The following is a 16,264-nucleotide window of genomic DNA, read 5'->3' as shown; positions in this document are numbered from 1 at the left end:
ATAAATAAAATCTTTTAAAAATTATTAAGAATTTCAAGAAGGTGATAGAAAAGCTTCAAACCAAGTGTGGGGCCTTGGAAGCACAGGGCTCTGTGGGCCCACACAGGCCTCAGGGCTGTGATGCTTGCCAGGCAGTGGGAAGAGGGGAGGTGGCAGGAAGGATGATACACAAGAAACTTTAGTTATTTAAGCCCCATCCTGACTTAAGGGGTCCCAAGTTCTAGGAACAGTACCTAAAATCGGATGGATTCATCTCTCTGTGTTCTAAGCCCAAATGGTGAGAGAGGATAGGTTTGGAGAGGAGCTGCTAAGCTGAGATGGGGATAGGCTGAGCATGAGGCAACTATGGGACATCCCAGGGGAGAAGTCAGCTGCGGGAAAGCAAAGAGCCCAAGGAGCTCTCCAGCAGCTCCAACACCCACCCTCCAGGCCCAGCAAGTCCAGAAGAAACAGATTGTCTCCTGGTCCTTTGCAGAATAAAATTCCCAAGGGAGGCTGATGGCCCCAGCTTCAGTCACATGGCCATCCCCGAGCCAATCACTAGCCTGAAGACAGGACACCCCGATTGGCCAGGCCTGGGTCTTGTGCTCCATCCACTTGGCCAGCAGAGGGTGAGGCACCTTGGAGAAAGCTCGATCTGAAAACTTTGGGAATTGGGTATGGTTCCCAAAGGCAAAGCTGGTGCTACTGTGAGAAGGAGGATGGAAAAGTGTGTGGAACATACACAAAATAAAGCAAACAAAGCCGGTTACAACAACTCAAGCCAAATGATACAAAAAAGGAAACTTAATCGCATGAAAAATTGGGAATTCCTAGAGCTAGCGTTAGAGATTCCAGGGATGCCTGTGTTATCACCAGATCTCCTATCTGTCTGGCTAACTATGCATCCATCCATCCATCCATCGATCCATTTCTCTCAAGCTCCTGCTTCTCTCTGTGTATTGTTAAGGCAGGGCGCTCTGAAGCCCAGCTACTGGAGTTTAAGTCCGGATTCCATAACCTGTGTCTGTGTAGCCCTGGGAGAATTTACTTACTCTCTATATCTCAGTTTCTCTATCTACAAAATGGGGATAATAACCTTCTCATAAGACCGATGTGAGGATGAATTGAGTTATTCTGGAATTCTCACAATAGTGACTGGCACCTACTGACTGCTCCATAAACATCAGCTCTCACTGTTATTACTGCAGGCGGGCTCTTTGCACGTGGTTTGGGTGGGTAGGGGTGGGAGAGGTGAGGAATAGCCACAGATGACTCCAGCCCTATGCTATTCCATCTCAGCAAACCTAAAGGACAGAGAAAGCTCAGTCTTCCAGCGTCTATACATAAAACTGTAAGAATGGACCCTCTGGCCCTAGCTTTTGTCCCATGCCCATGTCTGGGTTCTGGGACACTCACTGTAGGCAGGGGATGGATACTAGGATCGACCAAACAGACTAAGTGTCCATAACTGTGCCTAGAAGTGGGGTATGTGATTGGCAGTCTTGCCAGAACCAAAACAAGGGAGTAACTGTTACCAGGAGGCAGGGGAAAGAACACTGGGTAAACTAAAGCCACAGGTATCCCTTACACCAATAAAACTTTTGGGGACACTTCAGTACCTCTTACCTCTTCCATAAATAGCTACAGGGTGGGCTGTGACGGGCCATTATTTTGGACCTATCCTCCAGGTTCCAGGGGCTTCTCTACCCTATATGGTGTGCAATGTCCCCAGCCCCTGGCACAATGGCTGACACACAATGGGTCCTTCTCTTTGACTCCGCTGTCAACCCATGTTCATGATGTCCTGTCCTAGAGTTGCTATGAGCTTATCTTCATCTGGGATTGTTTCTTCAGAAGAGAGTCTTTGTTGTCTGGTTTGTGGGACCAATTTTATGTCAGTCCTCAGATTTGGAATTACCACACAAAAGAGGTAAATTCATATTATAAATGGCATCTTGCTTGGGCTTAAAGTTTTAATTTCTCATAGAATAACTACTTTCCCCACTCAGAACCTTGGATAGAAAAAAAAACAAACAAACCCTTTTTTGTCTCTGAGTACCCCATTCAGAGGGTGTTGTCTTTGAAGAGTCTTGACTTTATGCAGGGGGTCTGAGTTCCAAGTAAGCAGGAATTTAAGTGGGTGTTAAACTGAGTGATAAGACCTAATTCAGGTGAGACTCCATTCCAGTAGCTCCAACCTTAGTGACAGACTGCTTCCTTCCCCTCTGATTTCCAATTCCCTTTGAGTTTCTAGCACTGAGATTTTCCCTTTTTTTTCAGCTATGACTTTTTAATTGCTGTAGTTGTCCAGATTTTATGGGCATTTGCATCTAGAGCTATTCCATATCTACTCAGTCCACTATGTTGCCCAAACCAGAAGTCTATTGTAGAATTGTCATATTTCAGAATAATGGAGGAATGTACCAATGACCTGTCATCTCAGGGAAAATAAGAGCAACGGTTAGGTTACCTACCAGATCTATTGTTCTCTAATTATTCGAAAGACAGTATAGAGAGTGTTATAGGTGCCACTCACCTTCTCCTTTCCCATTAGGTAAGAAATAAGAACAGTTGAATGTCACCGTTGTTAGCAACAAAAGAGATTGCCATCTAGACGGCATGCTCCAGACTGAAGTAAGTGCTTTATATGCATTATCTTGTTTGATTTTCATTATAATTCTGTAGGGTAGCAACAGTATTATTGGTCACACTCTACAAATGCTGAAACTGTGTGATCCAGAGAAGTAAATCCACAGCTAGTAAATAGGCGTGCTGGATTGAACTCAGGTCATTCAGATTTCAAATTCTGCCTATTTTCAGTAAAGAAAAATAAAAGCAAAATGGCAGAGTGAATGGAAAATGCTGGATCTATTCTGACTTAAATTTCCTTGGCATTCACAGGCTCCATTGTAAGAACACAGCACGCTGGTTAATTTACTTCAGTTCCCCCCCCCCCCACATCCTCCTTCCAATCCAGAGCTGCATTAACATTTTTGGATGGCTTCCTTGGCTCACCCTCAACCCTACCTCACTCCCACTTACCAACTTCTTTTCCTTGCCATAGATTTAAGCTGCTGAAGCCCACAATCTCCAGTGCTCTGATTCATGAGTCAATAGCTCATCACTTGAACCTTCACAAGATGAAGAATATCAGTAAAGCCCAACCATCTCCTCAGTCTTTCACCTCTTCTCCCAAGCCCAGGTCTAGCCCAGGAGCAAACCGTGGGTTCTCTGTCTGCACCAGAAGGTAAGCTGGGTCTTGTGGTATGCCCTCACCCCTTGGCATAAACACAGCATTAACTGAACCTTCCAGAGACCCCACTGCCAGGGATAGGCCAATGTCAGAATTGGATCCCAATAGCTGCTTTCCCTCGGGAGGGGGTGAGCTTTATATTACAGGAGTCGAGAGCCCAGTGAGATCCAGGGAGACCTCAAGAGTACCTGTCCAGGAAATTTTAGGGAGTTGGATGAAGGAGGGGAGAGAGGAGACCCAAAAGGTCTTCATGCCAAAGCATTCAACACACTGGACTGGAAGCACATGGGGACACGTCCTTCTGTTGGTCTCTGTCATCCCTGCCCCTCATTCTCAGAGCTGCCCAGTCCTCTCTTCCAACAACTTCCCCTTTTTCTGGATTTGTTTTCCCCTCCAAAGCTTTATGCCTCCTCTCATTCATGTTCTGGATCTGAATCTAAAAGAAAGATGTGCAGATACTTCTTTCCCACCTTGTCTGCAGCAGCACCACTCCCCAGCCCCCCAACACACACCTGACAACTCACAAAGTTAGACCTCTTTGTTTATCATTTAGTGGAGACCAATGGCATTTTCAAAGGTTATTTCTCTTAGAGTAAACTGTACAGCCCAGGGACAGTCACCTTGTGAGCTTCTTTATTCATGAACCCTCACTCTTCTTCCCAGGATTGATGGGTGACAGCTCCTCATTCTGGGCCTTTCTTATATATATTTACAGTAGTTTCCAAAGTACATCCTTAATCAAAGGGGCCATGACTCATTGACACATCTTTGGAATATTACTGAGTAACTCATTAAAATGTTAATAGCTTCTGTCCAGATATATTGATCGTGATGTCAACTATTCTTGGAACAATAAATAAAGTTGATTCTTTAAATTTTATCTTTTAACCATGCTGAGTGATAAGTGAGCCAAGGAGTGTCTGAAGGGAAATAAGTCACCTTGGAAGCTTCCCAGTGAACTGGGATCAAAAAAGAAGGTTCTGTCAAGCTCTGTGATGAAAAATGCTATGGCAGACAGAGTTAAACTCAAACCCAGAGTAGGGGAAAATACCCCAAACCCATGGACTATGGGTGCTTCCCAGGATGTTTCTAAATAAAACAATGAACGAGGGAGATTTTGAATCAACAACCTGAAAAATATCTCCAGGCTTCCCCGAATGTTCTGAGCAAGGATAATTCTAGATTGAGAGAAGCCATCATTCCAGGAGCCATTTTCAGTTTCCCAAGACTAACATCCAGGGTGGACAACCTCCGGTGCTTTGGCCACCTGCCTCTTGCCCTTTGACTTCTGCCACACCAATCTTTCTACCCCTCTGAACCTGAACACACCAAGTTCATACCTCCTTGGCCTTCTGCCTTTGCTGTTCCTTCTGCTTTGAACACCCTTCCAGCCTCAGATGCTCACATGGCTATGGAAGGCTGGCTCCTTCATGCAGCTTGCTGTCAACCCACTTATCATTCCTGAAGATGCTTCCTGGACTTCCCATCCTAAAACACCACCCCTCCACTCCCAACCAAAAACCTTCCCTAATGGGCCCCACTTCACTTTTGGGGACATGTCCCTCTGAAGTCATCCTTGTTCTTTGTTGTCTTGTTTTTTATGCCTCTTCCCAAGAGGGTGAGTAGGAACCATGTCTATCTTACCTGTCACTGTGGCCCCAGTATTAGGTCCATGTCTGGCACATAGTAGGCACTCAATAAATATTGGTTAATGAAATGAAAGTCTCCTAAAACTAAAGGAAGGGATCCTGGGATGCCCAGAAGAAATTAAGCGGGGGGAGTCTCTACTCAGCAAAGCACGGGAGTGGCTGGGAAGGGACAGATGTAGGAAAATCCCCAGGAAATGTTTCCTACTCGGAGGGTGAGGAGGAGGAAAAGATTTCGCTGGGATGCGCATCTAAAACTCCAATTACTACTTGGAGCTCAATTCGGGGGGAAAATCCTCTATGTGGCTCCATGACTCAGGTCCTAAGCACTATGGTTTAGGGCAAACTCAAGCCCTAAGTCAATGTTTCCAGAACAAACACCCACAACCAGAAGTGGCCAGGGCCAGTGACACATCACACCGCTCTCTCAGGCTGGGGTGAGTCCTGTCAGGAACATTATTATCATTCCTGACGATCCGCCATCCCAGCCCTGGCTGCTCTGATACCCCATCAATGGGCCCATTCAGATGGAGCCCCGTTTTGCATATTATTCTTAATAAACATTCATAGTACAAGCCATAATGGCCCTTTCAAGGCTGCTGCTTTGAATGCATGTTAACAACAGACTGCCTTTGTGGACTTACATGTAAAAATACACTGGCCACCCTGTTGATACGTAGCATATATATTTATAAATATTTATCACCAAGTCATGGCTGACATTTTCAAAATGCTGCATTTGAACTAGGCCTCGTTTTTTTCTGTCTCCCAAGCTGAGAGGCCAGACGAGGTTAATTAATCCAATTTTGCCTAATAATGTGCGGCATAATGATCTCCATGCCCTGGTTTTATTTGTCAAGGGGGAGGGGGCTCCAAGGAAAGGTCTCCGCGACTCAGAAAGGAGGGGTTTCCTGACTCCAGGCTTGATCTCAAGCCAGCCTGGGGTGATGGAGACGTGCCCACAGCACCTTCTGAGGAAGCAAGAGAGAGAAGAAGCAAGTCACAAACGAAATCCAGGGTTCTGGACTCGGGTTATCCCCAGGGTAGGGAATAAAGCCATGCAATCAGCTTCTCTCCCGATTCCATCCCCTGTCTCCTGCCGGAGCTGCTGGGAGGCTCCAATCATTCGGAAATGGCATGCCAAAAGCACTGCTTGTCCCTCATGCTGTGGTTGATATCAGAGCGCTTGCCCGCCACGGCAAGGGCAAAACGAGTATTGGATCTGATAAGATTGGCCAACAGAAATACCAGGTCTTTAAAAAATTGATGAGGGGCATGATGCAAATCCTTTGGCTTCTTGCATTGGGCTGGTTTTATGAGCCTCAAGGCACTGAAGACTCCTTTGCAAACCTGATCTCTCCAGATTCTCCCAGCAAGAGCATCCTGTTTTGTGCATTTTGACCCATATTTAGACTGGCCTTCTAACTCTTGGAGCCAGGGGGCATGTAAGCCAGGAGACTATTTCAAAAGGAGGTTTTTAAACCATGTCTAAATTCCCAGAATGCCACTTGTCTCTACTGAGCCCACGTGGGACTCAGCGTTGCCTTGGTCTTGTAGATTTCTGTCTCTTCCCTGCAACAGCTCTTGGTGTTTTAGGAATCCTGTTACCCAGCCCCTGCTCCCCATCCCCATGTGGCTTCTGATGTCACAGAACAGACCTCACAGACAACTGCTCCAAGCTCATCCTGCCTCGTCACCTCCAGGCTGGTCCCTGTCCAGCTCTGGGGGACCAGCAAGGTCTCCATCCCATACCACCCTCCAGCCCACATTCACCTTCACCCTCTTGTCACCTCCATCAAGCAAAGCTAGGTCACCAAATCCCACATGCCAGTTCCATTCGACACTGATTCAAACAAAATAAAGAGGGAAGTGGATCCACTTAAAAAAAAAAAAAAAGTGAGGTGCAGGCCAGAGCCAGTTCAGTTTTGAAACCATCTATTCTTTGGATCACCCGTGTGTCACAGAGCTCATCAGCACCTGCGGCTCACTGCTAGAGATGCTTGAGTCGTGCCCCCCTTATTCAATACGCCCTCGAAAATCGATTGCCAAGTGGGCATTCCCCGAACCCTTGTTCGCTTCCTCAGATCATACACAGCAATGAACTTGAAATCAGAAACCTGGAAAAGAATCCTTTCCTGCCTGAAAGCTGCACCATCTTGGGCAAGTTACCTAACCTGTATACAACAGGGGTCATAAACCTGCTCCATGGGCCACGGTGAGTCCTGAATAAAGCAGCTTGAATGAACTGAGTACTGAATAAAACACCCTACGTGGCCATAGCAATCTCAGCAAATCTCTGTGGAAACAGTGACCTCGGAAGTAAAAACTAGAGATGCTTTTTTTTTCTGTTACTTAAAATCAGGTTAAATAACACCTTGATAATTCCAGTAGTGAAAGCTTTAAACTCATAAAGCTAATAAGCATTTGTAAACTTGTGAATGTTGACATTTCTTTTAAACAAATGTTCCCCCTCACCAGGATCCCATGGCACTTTATTGGTGCTATTGGGTGTCTATCTTATGCCACGCTGGAATCCCCCTGATTACACGTATAATTAATGCCTGTGGCATGGTTTGTCTTCATAGGCCCTAAGCCAAGGAGGCATTAATAATTATTTATTCATTAACATGTGAATGGGCTCCCCTAATGTGCCCCTCAGATTCTCAGCTTCACCTGCCTCCGGGCCCCTTGGCTGTTCGTTTGGCCTCACAGGTAGACAAACTCCACTGGGCCCAAGGGTTCTACTGCTTGAGGCCAGGAAGCTCCATGCCCAGTGTCTCGGGCTCCTTCTGACCTTTGTGGACTCACTGAAGTAGGATGAAATCCACACTACAGGGCATAGGGTCTGACTTCTTCCTGGCTGGGAAGGAGTGGGAAGAGACACTTGATTGTACAGGGGCATGAACTCCCGAAAGGGTGGATGAGGACCAAGGGAAGCAGGAGATCAGAGGAAGCTCGGGAAGATAAATGTTTTCTCCCTTTCTCCCTCCAACTACTCTTAGACACAGTGACATCTGTGGAGCTGATGAGTATACCGGCCAAGCAACTGTTCTGTCTTCATGGCTCCCTGCATTGCTTCTCAGTTCCCCTTTCCTTCACTCTCATTGCCCTAGATTGCAGCTCCCAAATAAAGCATTCGTACTTAATCCTTGCCTCAGGCTCTGTTTTCTAGGGAACCAAGACAGATTATTTAAAAGATGCACAGGTGGAAGAAAAAGGGAAAAGGCTTCTGGTTGAGATGGGAAAGACAGAGGCTGAGATTGTCAATATGTCCACTCAGTGGATTTCATTAAACTGCCTGGTTAACATGGTGCTGTGGACTGAATGTTTGCGTCCTCCCCAAATTCAGATGTTGAAGGCCTAATCTTCAAGGTGATGGTATTTGGAGGTGGGGTCTTTGGGAGGTAATTAGGCCATGACGGTGGAGACCCCGGGAACAGGATTAGTGTCCTTATAAGAGGACTCACGAAAGAGCTTTCCCTCTCTCGCTCCCTCTCCCCACTCCCCTCTCCAGGATGTGAAGACACAGCAAGAAGGCGGCTATCTGCGAACCAATAAGCAGACTCTCACCAGGACCCCAACTAGCCAGTACCTTGAACTTGGGCTTCTGGCTCCAGCACTGTGAGAAGTAAATGTCTGTTGTTTAAGCTCCCTGGTCTGTGACATTTTGTTACATTAAGACACACGGTCAAGCCAGCTGACCCCTGCCCTGTTTGGAGCCCAAGTCATTAGAAAATCAGGGGCACCGGACTGTGGGCCCCATGGGCTGGCTCACCCCGCCAGGCTCTGGTGCAGCCGCAGCAGGAAAGTCCTGAGAGCCCTGCTGCTCCCAGCTCATCAGTGTCTGGGACGGAGTCTGCAGCCGCTCAAATGCAGTCAAGAAAACCCAATCAAGGGCAGAGCATCAGAATGTTTTTTCATCTTTGCCTTTTGTTATTTTTAAATAATTAATACAGATGTGGTCACATACTAAAGAGTTTTGTTCTCATGTAATGATGAAGATATGGTCAGACTAATGTTAGGTGAGTGAGTTAGACAGACAGAGGGGCCGCCCCGAGGGCACACCTGCTCTCACTTGCTCTCTCTTTGGGGTAGGCTGATCCACAAAGAGATCTCATCTTATTTTTGTCCACGGCAGAGTCCCTGAGGGCACAAGCCCAGCTGTGCTCCTTCTTGACCAGGCTCCCACTCACCACCACCCCACACAAAGAGAGAGAGGTGGCTTTTTTTAATAGATCCTCACTGAGGGCTTTCATGAGTAAATTATTAATTCCAGAAGCAGACAGGTCATTGCTTCAATAGTAAAAACAGTACCACGCACCTTAGATGCGTAGCATTGCACTGTTTTCAAAATTCTTTTCCAGGTACCGTGCAGTTTGGTTATAACTGCAGAGGCCACTACGCTCTGTAGCAGCTTTGTATGAGGTTGAATCATCTGAAACTTGCCAGCGTCCTAAGTCAAAAATGGTTGACTATCAGTAGTTTCACAGAGTTCAATGTGTTTGGCAACAATGTCCGAATTTGGAGGAGAAAGCAACATGAGTCAGCAAGACCTTGAGAAAGGAAGGGTCAGAAGAAGAGATGCAGAAAGAGGGGAAAGGACGAGAAACCGTCATTAAGTTGTACCAACAATGACCACTTTTCCTAGTAATGGGAATTCAGTGTGGTTTTGAGGTTTGGAATTCGATCTCTATTCTTTCAACCAAAGAATCTTTTTCCTACAATTAACACATTTTAAAGTAGGCATTTAAGTATCTGCTGACTGATGAATGGACTCATGGGTCAGCATGGGGAAGAAGGCTCCCAGCATCCCAAAATGAAGGAACAGTAAGGAAGAGTAAAAACATGACATGTTTAAGCAATAGTGGAGCTTAAACAACTGTGGTTCCTAATACAGAATAATTTGTCAGGTGTCCTTGAATGAGACTGTTAACCCTTGTTGTTGTTGCTATGAGAAGGGGTAATACTTATCCCATACAGGGCCATTCTGAAGGGGGGTAAACATGATTGATTACTGCAAGTTTGGAAAAGGAAGACAGTATAATAAATACTAATTATAATAACTATTCCTGGCTGCTACAAAAAAAATGCCTTTTAAGAAAAGGAAGGAAGGTTAAAAAAAAAAGAAAGAAAAGAAAAGAAAAGGAGGGAAGGAAAGAAAATTCCTTCCAAAGAGGGCCTCATGGGGTGACCATGGGGTGTCATGGTCTCGTGCACACCTGAATGAATCCAAAGGGAAAAAGGCTTATAGAAACCTTATTTTTAACAGTTCTTATACAAATTACTTCCATGTTTCAACTGTCAAATTATCACAGTTTTAGATTCATATATTTGGGGCCAAACTTACAGTTAGGTATACCTTTCTTCACTTTATTTAAGCAGATGCTAAATGCAAACATTTAAAACGTTCAGTGTCAGAAGCTAGCCCCATATAACTCCGATATGTATAAGGACAGATATTTTATCGGCATCCCTGGGCTCCCAGCAGACGGTTGTATCCTCGAGTGAATTCCTTCTGCTCTCCATGGCTTCAGGGCGGTCAGCCCACCTCCTGTAACGCTCCACAGTGCAGTCTTGAACGCGAACACGGTGCCTGAATTTGCAAGATGGATTTACCAACCCATTAGCCCTTCGCTCTCAGTTCTGTTTCCTCCCTACTTCTCCCCAACAAGCACACCGTTTGCAGAGTGTCCAGCCCAAACAGAACGTGCTCCGCAGGGACGGCGGCTGATTGGTTCAGTTTGCGGGCAGCCGGGTGAGGGGTGGTAATTGACACTTGAACGTATGACAGGTTGCATTCCTTCATTTCGCCGCAGTAATTGAATACACATGAGACCCCTGCACTGGTGACCGCGGAGTGTGCCACACACCTGGAAGTAGTGAGGTTCAATTAATGTGTCACCGCCACTAATAGCGGCTACCAGTGAGAACCACCAGCAGCCGTGCAACAAAGCAGGGAGCAGAGCAGAGTAAAGCCCGGGAACGGCTGCTCCCCAGCAGAGCTGCCCGGAACCAGCTCTTAAAAGCTGGGCTTTCCAGGAACACAATTTGCTTTTTAATTATGCCAATTAATTTTACCTAATGGCTTTGCTCATCTCTCAAAGAGGTATTTTTGTGCTAAAATACTGAATAGTCAACTGAGAGGAAATGAAAATTGGCCCTAGTAAATTTTTATGATAATGCCAGTAATAATAATAATAATAACAATAGCAGAAGATGAGAAATTGAATATGATCTGAAAGACGGGACTCAAACTGAGGAAATGCAAAATTAATATGATGACTTCCACCTTTTCATTCTTTAGGGCATTCCCCGTGTGTGTGTGTGTGTGTGTGTGTGTGTGTGTGTGTGCAGTGCTTACCATGGTCCAGGGACACTGCAGGGGTTAGTGCAAACTGGTCCCGCTTTCCCAGCGCTCCGGCCTCCGGATGAGTCGGTACAGTTTAGTGGGACGCAGAGCAGGGGCAGCAGGGGCGGAGAGCCCTGGAGTGACCTGCCTCACGGTCTGCAGACTCCCTGCAGACCCCGGAGGCTCGGAGGAAGCGCCCCTAAGCTCCAGGCGGGAGCAGCCAGGGGAGGAGGGGAAGGGGAGAGACCCTCGAGGGCAAAGGCTGGGATGTCGGACACAAAGTCGGAGAACTTGGGGGTGGAGATGAGAAATAAGGGGGCCAAACGGGGTGAGGGTGGTGGGAGCTGGAAGCCTCTGGAGGAAGAATATGACAGGGAGGACCCCGCAGGGAACCATCTCCCAGTCTTCTTGGAGTATGGGAGTTCTGACTGGTTTCAGAGTCTAGTTACACTTTTTCCAGCACCAACAGCCTTCCTCTTCCTTAAACACACACACGCGGGGAAGGTGGGAAACATTGGCATATTAGAATTCAAAAAAGGGTAAGGCTACAGTTTGGGCATATTCTTGGAAGAAAGAAGGGAAAATTACACTGCATTTCATATTTGATAAATTGCACTTAATTAAAAAACCTTGCGGGAACGTCTGAATGAATGGAAATACGTCAAAGTTGAAAGGTGACCATGTTCCACAAAATTGGACCTGTTCTCCCTGACCACGCCCCGCCCTCCCTCTCCCTGGCCACGCCCAGACCTCCTTCTTCCTGACCACATCCATAACCAAATCATTTTGCCCCATGTCATTGACTGGTTGTGGGGTGCAAGGGATTGCTTCAGTTCTGTGCGCTTCAGGCTCTCCTATAAAACAAGGGGGTTGTGACTTGGGTAAATACGCACTTTGGCATTTGGTTGGTCTCCAGGGAGAACAGAAGCCCTCCAGGACCCCCAGTGCTCCCTCCCTGACCCACTCCTGGCTCTTAAGGACCCTGAGGAGGAAGGCCTCCTCCATATGGGAAGCAGTCTAGGCTACCCTAGACGCGGAGGTATTGTAGGCAGGCTTCTGGGTAAGGCAGGCTGCAACATACACCTGTCTCTGTGATCTCAAATCCCACTAACGTGACAGAAAAACCAAGAACAGGTCGGGAGAAGAAACATCAGAAGAGAGGAGAAATTCATAATATTTTGAAAGGTGAAAACATAATGGACAAATGGTATCTGACTTAGCAGGAGGGAGAAAGTTGAACCCTACCTGCTGGAGGGAGGTGGATGGGGGGGGGGAGTCATAAGAAACAAAAGGATCCCTGCCACAGAGCTGCAGGGTCTCAGGAACTGGGAGCAACAGGTATATCTGCACGCAAGAGTCCATTGTCACGCTGGAAACAAGACTGGCTGAAAGATTGTCCAGGAGTGGTGGCACGCTCAGGTCCCTTCCTCCAGCGCACATTTGTTCTGCACCCTGGACGGTGAGCCACTCACCCTCTTTCTGAATGTCTGCTCCCTGCCCACCCTTCAGAATACTAGAAGTTTCCTCTGACCAGTAAACCAGAGAGTCTCAGGGCACCGGACCCAATTGAGGGCAGGACAAGCGGCAAGCATGTTGTCTGAACAGGGAGATGAGCTCACCCCATCAGATGACATTGTAAAGTATGGTGTATTCTTGGAGGGAAAGGCATTCCTAAATTTGCAGTTTGGAACTCATAGTTTGACCCCTTTGAAAACTGGTGAGCTGGCTGCTCTTCTCACATCAATCTCCATGTGTTAACATGAAGGAGAGTTTTTCTGGGATGGTTTGAATCCCGGTGGAGAGGCATGTGGATGCCGAGAGTCTCTGCGTGGGCAGTGTGCCTTCAAGCCTTCCTTGTGCTATTATTCAAAGGATTTGCTGCCCTTGCTGTGGGAGGATTATACCTCCTTACCCCACATTGGCCTTGGCCAGTGAAATATGAGTGGAAGTGATGTGCGATGCTTCTTCTGAACTGAAGCTTTGGGGGCCGTCTGCTCCTTCTTTGCCACAGAACCAGTTTGTCCTGGAGGGAAGCAGGATCCTGGATGTTCAGCTCGGGTCCCAGGATGAGGACAACATGAGGCAGAGCAGACGTGGTGTGCACAAGAAGTAAACCTTTATTGTTGCAAGCATCTACGGTTTCAGGGACCATTTGTTCCCTGAGCATTCCACAGCAAAAGGTGCCTGCTACTTCCCCAGGGACAGCTGCAGCCAGGATTGGCAGGAAGGGCATTCTGTCTCCTGCATGGGATGAGCACTCCTGGCTCCCCAAAGACTAGGGTCTGGACTACAGCTGAAGATGACCCCTTTGGCCGAGACACAGCCAGCTTCACAGAGCTCACCAGCTGGCAGCATGAAGAAGCATCTCCGTCTTTTGGACTGTGGGCTGCAGATGGCACGAGGAGGCTAGAGTGGGAGGACACAAGTGAGAGCATCTCCCTCGGGGAATCCCAGCCATACCCCAGGACTTTGCAAGGCTTGGAGGTTCCGGGTAGGAAGGTGGAAACAATGAATGACCTGGTAGAAACTGGGTCTCCAGTTGTGCCAATCATTAAGCTTTCTGTCTCAGGGCTCTTCCATTGCTTCTTTGCCATGTGGCTCTGTCAGGCTCGGCCAGTAGGAGACTGCAAGGCTCAAGGAAGAACTGGAATTCTCTTCTTCCTGTTTGCTGTCCCTGGCAGCATTGCATCAGCACACACACCTCACTCCAGTGGCCGCGGTACATTCCTGTCCCTTTCATGCTCCCAGGAGCAGCCCTTTATACCCAGCCAGAAGGACAGCACGGGCAAACAAGGACCTCTGCTCAGGGCTCTGAGCCCCTAACTCATGGGTCTCTCCTGCAAGCCTCTCTTCTGATAACCCCCGCTCGGGTCCTGGTCTCCTGACCACACCCTTCCTGGTACAGAATGCAGACTCCACCTGTAGCCTCAGTGGGTGGAGCCTGGGGATTCCTGAGATAACCACCTGGGGCGGCGTCTTTGGTCCTAAGCCCTGTGAACCAGAGGACTGGTCCAAGTAGCTATTGAGCACCGTGCCCCAAATTGAACTGGGTGCTTTTCAAGATACAGGACATACAAACTATGGTCCTGACCACCAAAAAGTTCAGCTGGAAAGAAGGGCTTCCTAAGTCCACATGCAGATCCAGGGAAGGGACAATTTGAGAAGGCCGGAATGGTCAAAAAGGTCACCAAGGAGTCTTTCCCTGAAGGCTAATGAGGCTTCAACCAGCAACTCCAGCATGTTCAGGGTAGACAGAGGCGCCAAGTATAATCTACTCAATTTCCTGAAGGAGAGACAGAACTACAGGGAACTTACCCATTTTCCAAGATTGCAGAGCAAATTATCGATGGCCAGTGACTGTCATATTTCCAGGAATGGCCAACTTTTTTTTCCATAATGAGCTACCAGAATGGCTAAGATTTAAAGGGCTGACAATATCAAGTGCTGTCAGATCGGAGCAACGTAAACTCTCCCACTGCTGGTGGGGATGTAAATTGTTACAAACGTGTTGGAACATATGTGGCAGTGAACCTCCATCTAGCCGTGCCCTGCAGTTCTGCTCCTGGACATCTACCTGTGGGACCCGCGGGCTTGGGTGCCCCGCAATACACGTACAAGCAGCTTTATTGCCAATAGCCTGAAGAAGGTAACAACCCAACTGTCCATTAGTAGCTGAAAGAATTTTTTTATTGTCTGATATTCCTGCAATAGAACATAACCTAGCAGTGAAACTAGCAAGCAATTTCTGCAAGCAATAACATTTCACAGACTTAACGTTAAACCAAAGAAGCCGTACCCCCGAGAGCACTTACTGTGTGATTCTATTTGTATAAAGTCCAAAAACAGGCAAAGCTCACCTACGGTGATAGAGGTGAGAAGAGTAGCTATTTTTCAGGATATTACTGCTAGTGGGGTGGGTGAGCGAGCTGCTGGGATGTTAGGAATGCTCTATAGCTTGGTCTGAGTGGTAGTTACAGCGGCAGTTACAGAGCGATATGCAAATAAAGAGTTATTATTTGCTTCATATCTGTGTACTTTATTGCACATACTTTATAGCTCAATTAAAAAAGGTGGAGGGAGAGAGAAAATAAATGGCTCAGACATCCCCCGTCTGGTTTGGGTTCTCCTAAGAGGCAGATCATGCAACTGGGGTTGGAGGCCCATGGCTTATTATTCTGAGGTACAAGAAATGTACCTGGCTGATAAAAAAGTGGAACAGTGACAAGGGGAAGATGGGAGGTATGCTGGGAAGCCAGCTCTCAGGTTTGGTAGTTGGTCTTAATTCCACAAAGAAACAGGGAAACTTGGAGTACATCCACTTCAGAGTTATCCCGTGCAAGGCGCGAGGGACCTGGGGTATTTATACACCTACTCAGGAGAGCCACAAGCGGAGGGCTGCTAGGGAGGGGTGCAAATGTCCTGCCTCTTATGGCCTGAAGGCTGCCGGGACCAGTGAGCCCTTTGGCGGCTGGAAGTCAGCCAGAGCACCCAGAAAGGACACAAGTGAGACGCTGACCGTGTCTGTCACACGCTCGAATGACCCACGTCCCATTTGTAGCTCCCATTGGTTTAGAGACTTTACCATGACAAAAAATTACCTCTGAATTCTCAAATGGTCTTGAAATAAATTTAATTCTATTTATATATAATTTTATGTTTAATTCTATTATCACCATCTGCACACATTTGAAAACTGGAGGCACTGATGTGCTGGTGAGAGATAGTCAACCACTAACGCTCTTTTGGTGGTGGAATGGGCCACAGCTGTCAGGGCTGGGGCTTGGGACCTGTAGCTCTGTGAAACCACCTCCATCACCTGAAGACAAAGTCGCTTTGGTCTCATCAGTGTCTGAATTAAATGGGCACCCGATGTGATCGGTGCTTGATTGAGGAGGAGAAAAAAGTGCTCCTATTTTTGAAAATATTTTATTTATTCATTTGAGAGGGAGAGAGCATAAGAGAAAGAGAGCACAAGCAGGGCGGAGGAGGAGCGGGAGAGGGCGAAGCAGACTCTCTGTTGAGCAGGGAGCTCGA

Source organism: Ursus maritimus, unplaced genomic scaffold (genome assembly GCF_017311325.1).
Source record: "Ursus maritimus isolate PB19 unplaced genomic scaffold, ASM1731132v1 scaffold_4, whole genome shotgun sequence".
Classification (NCBI taxonomy): domain Eukaryota; kingdom Metazoa; phylum Chordata; class Mammalia; order Carnivora; family Ursidae; genus Ursus; species Ursus maritimus.
The sequence above is the reverse complement of the archived record's forward strand: the minus strand, read 5'-3'. Positions refer to the sequence as shown.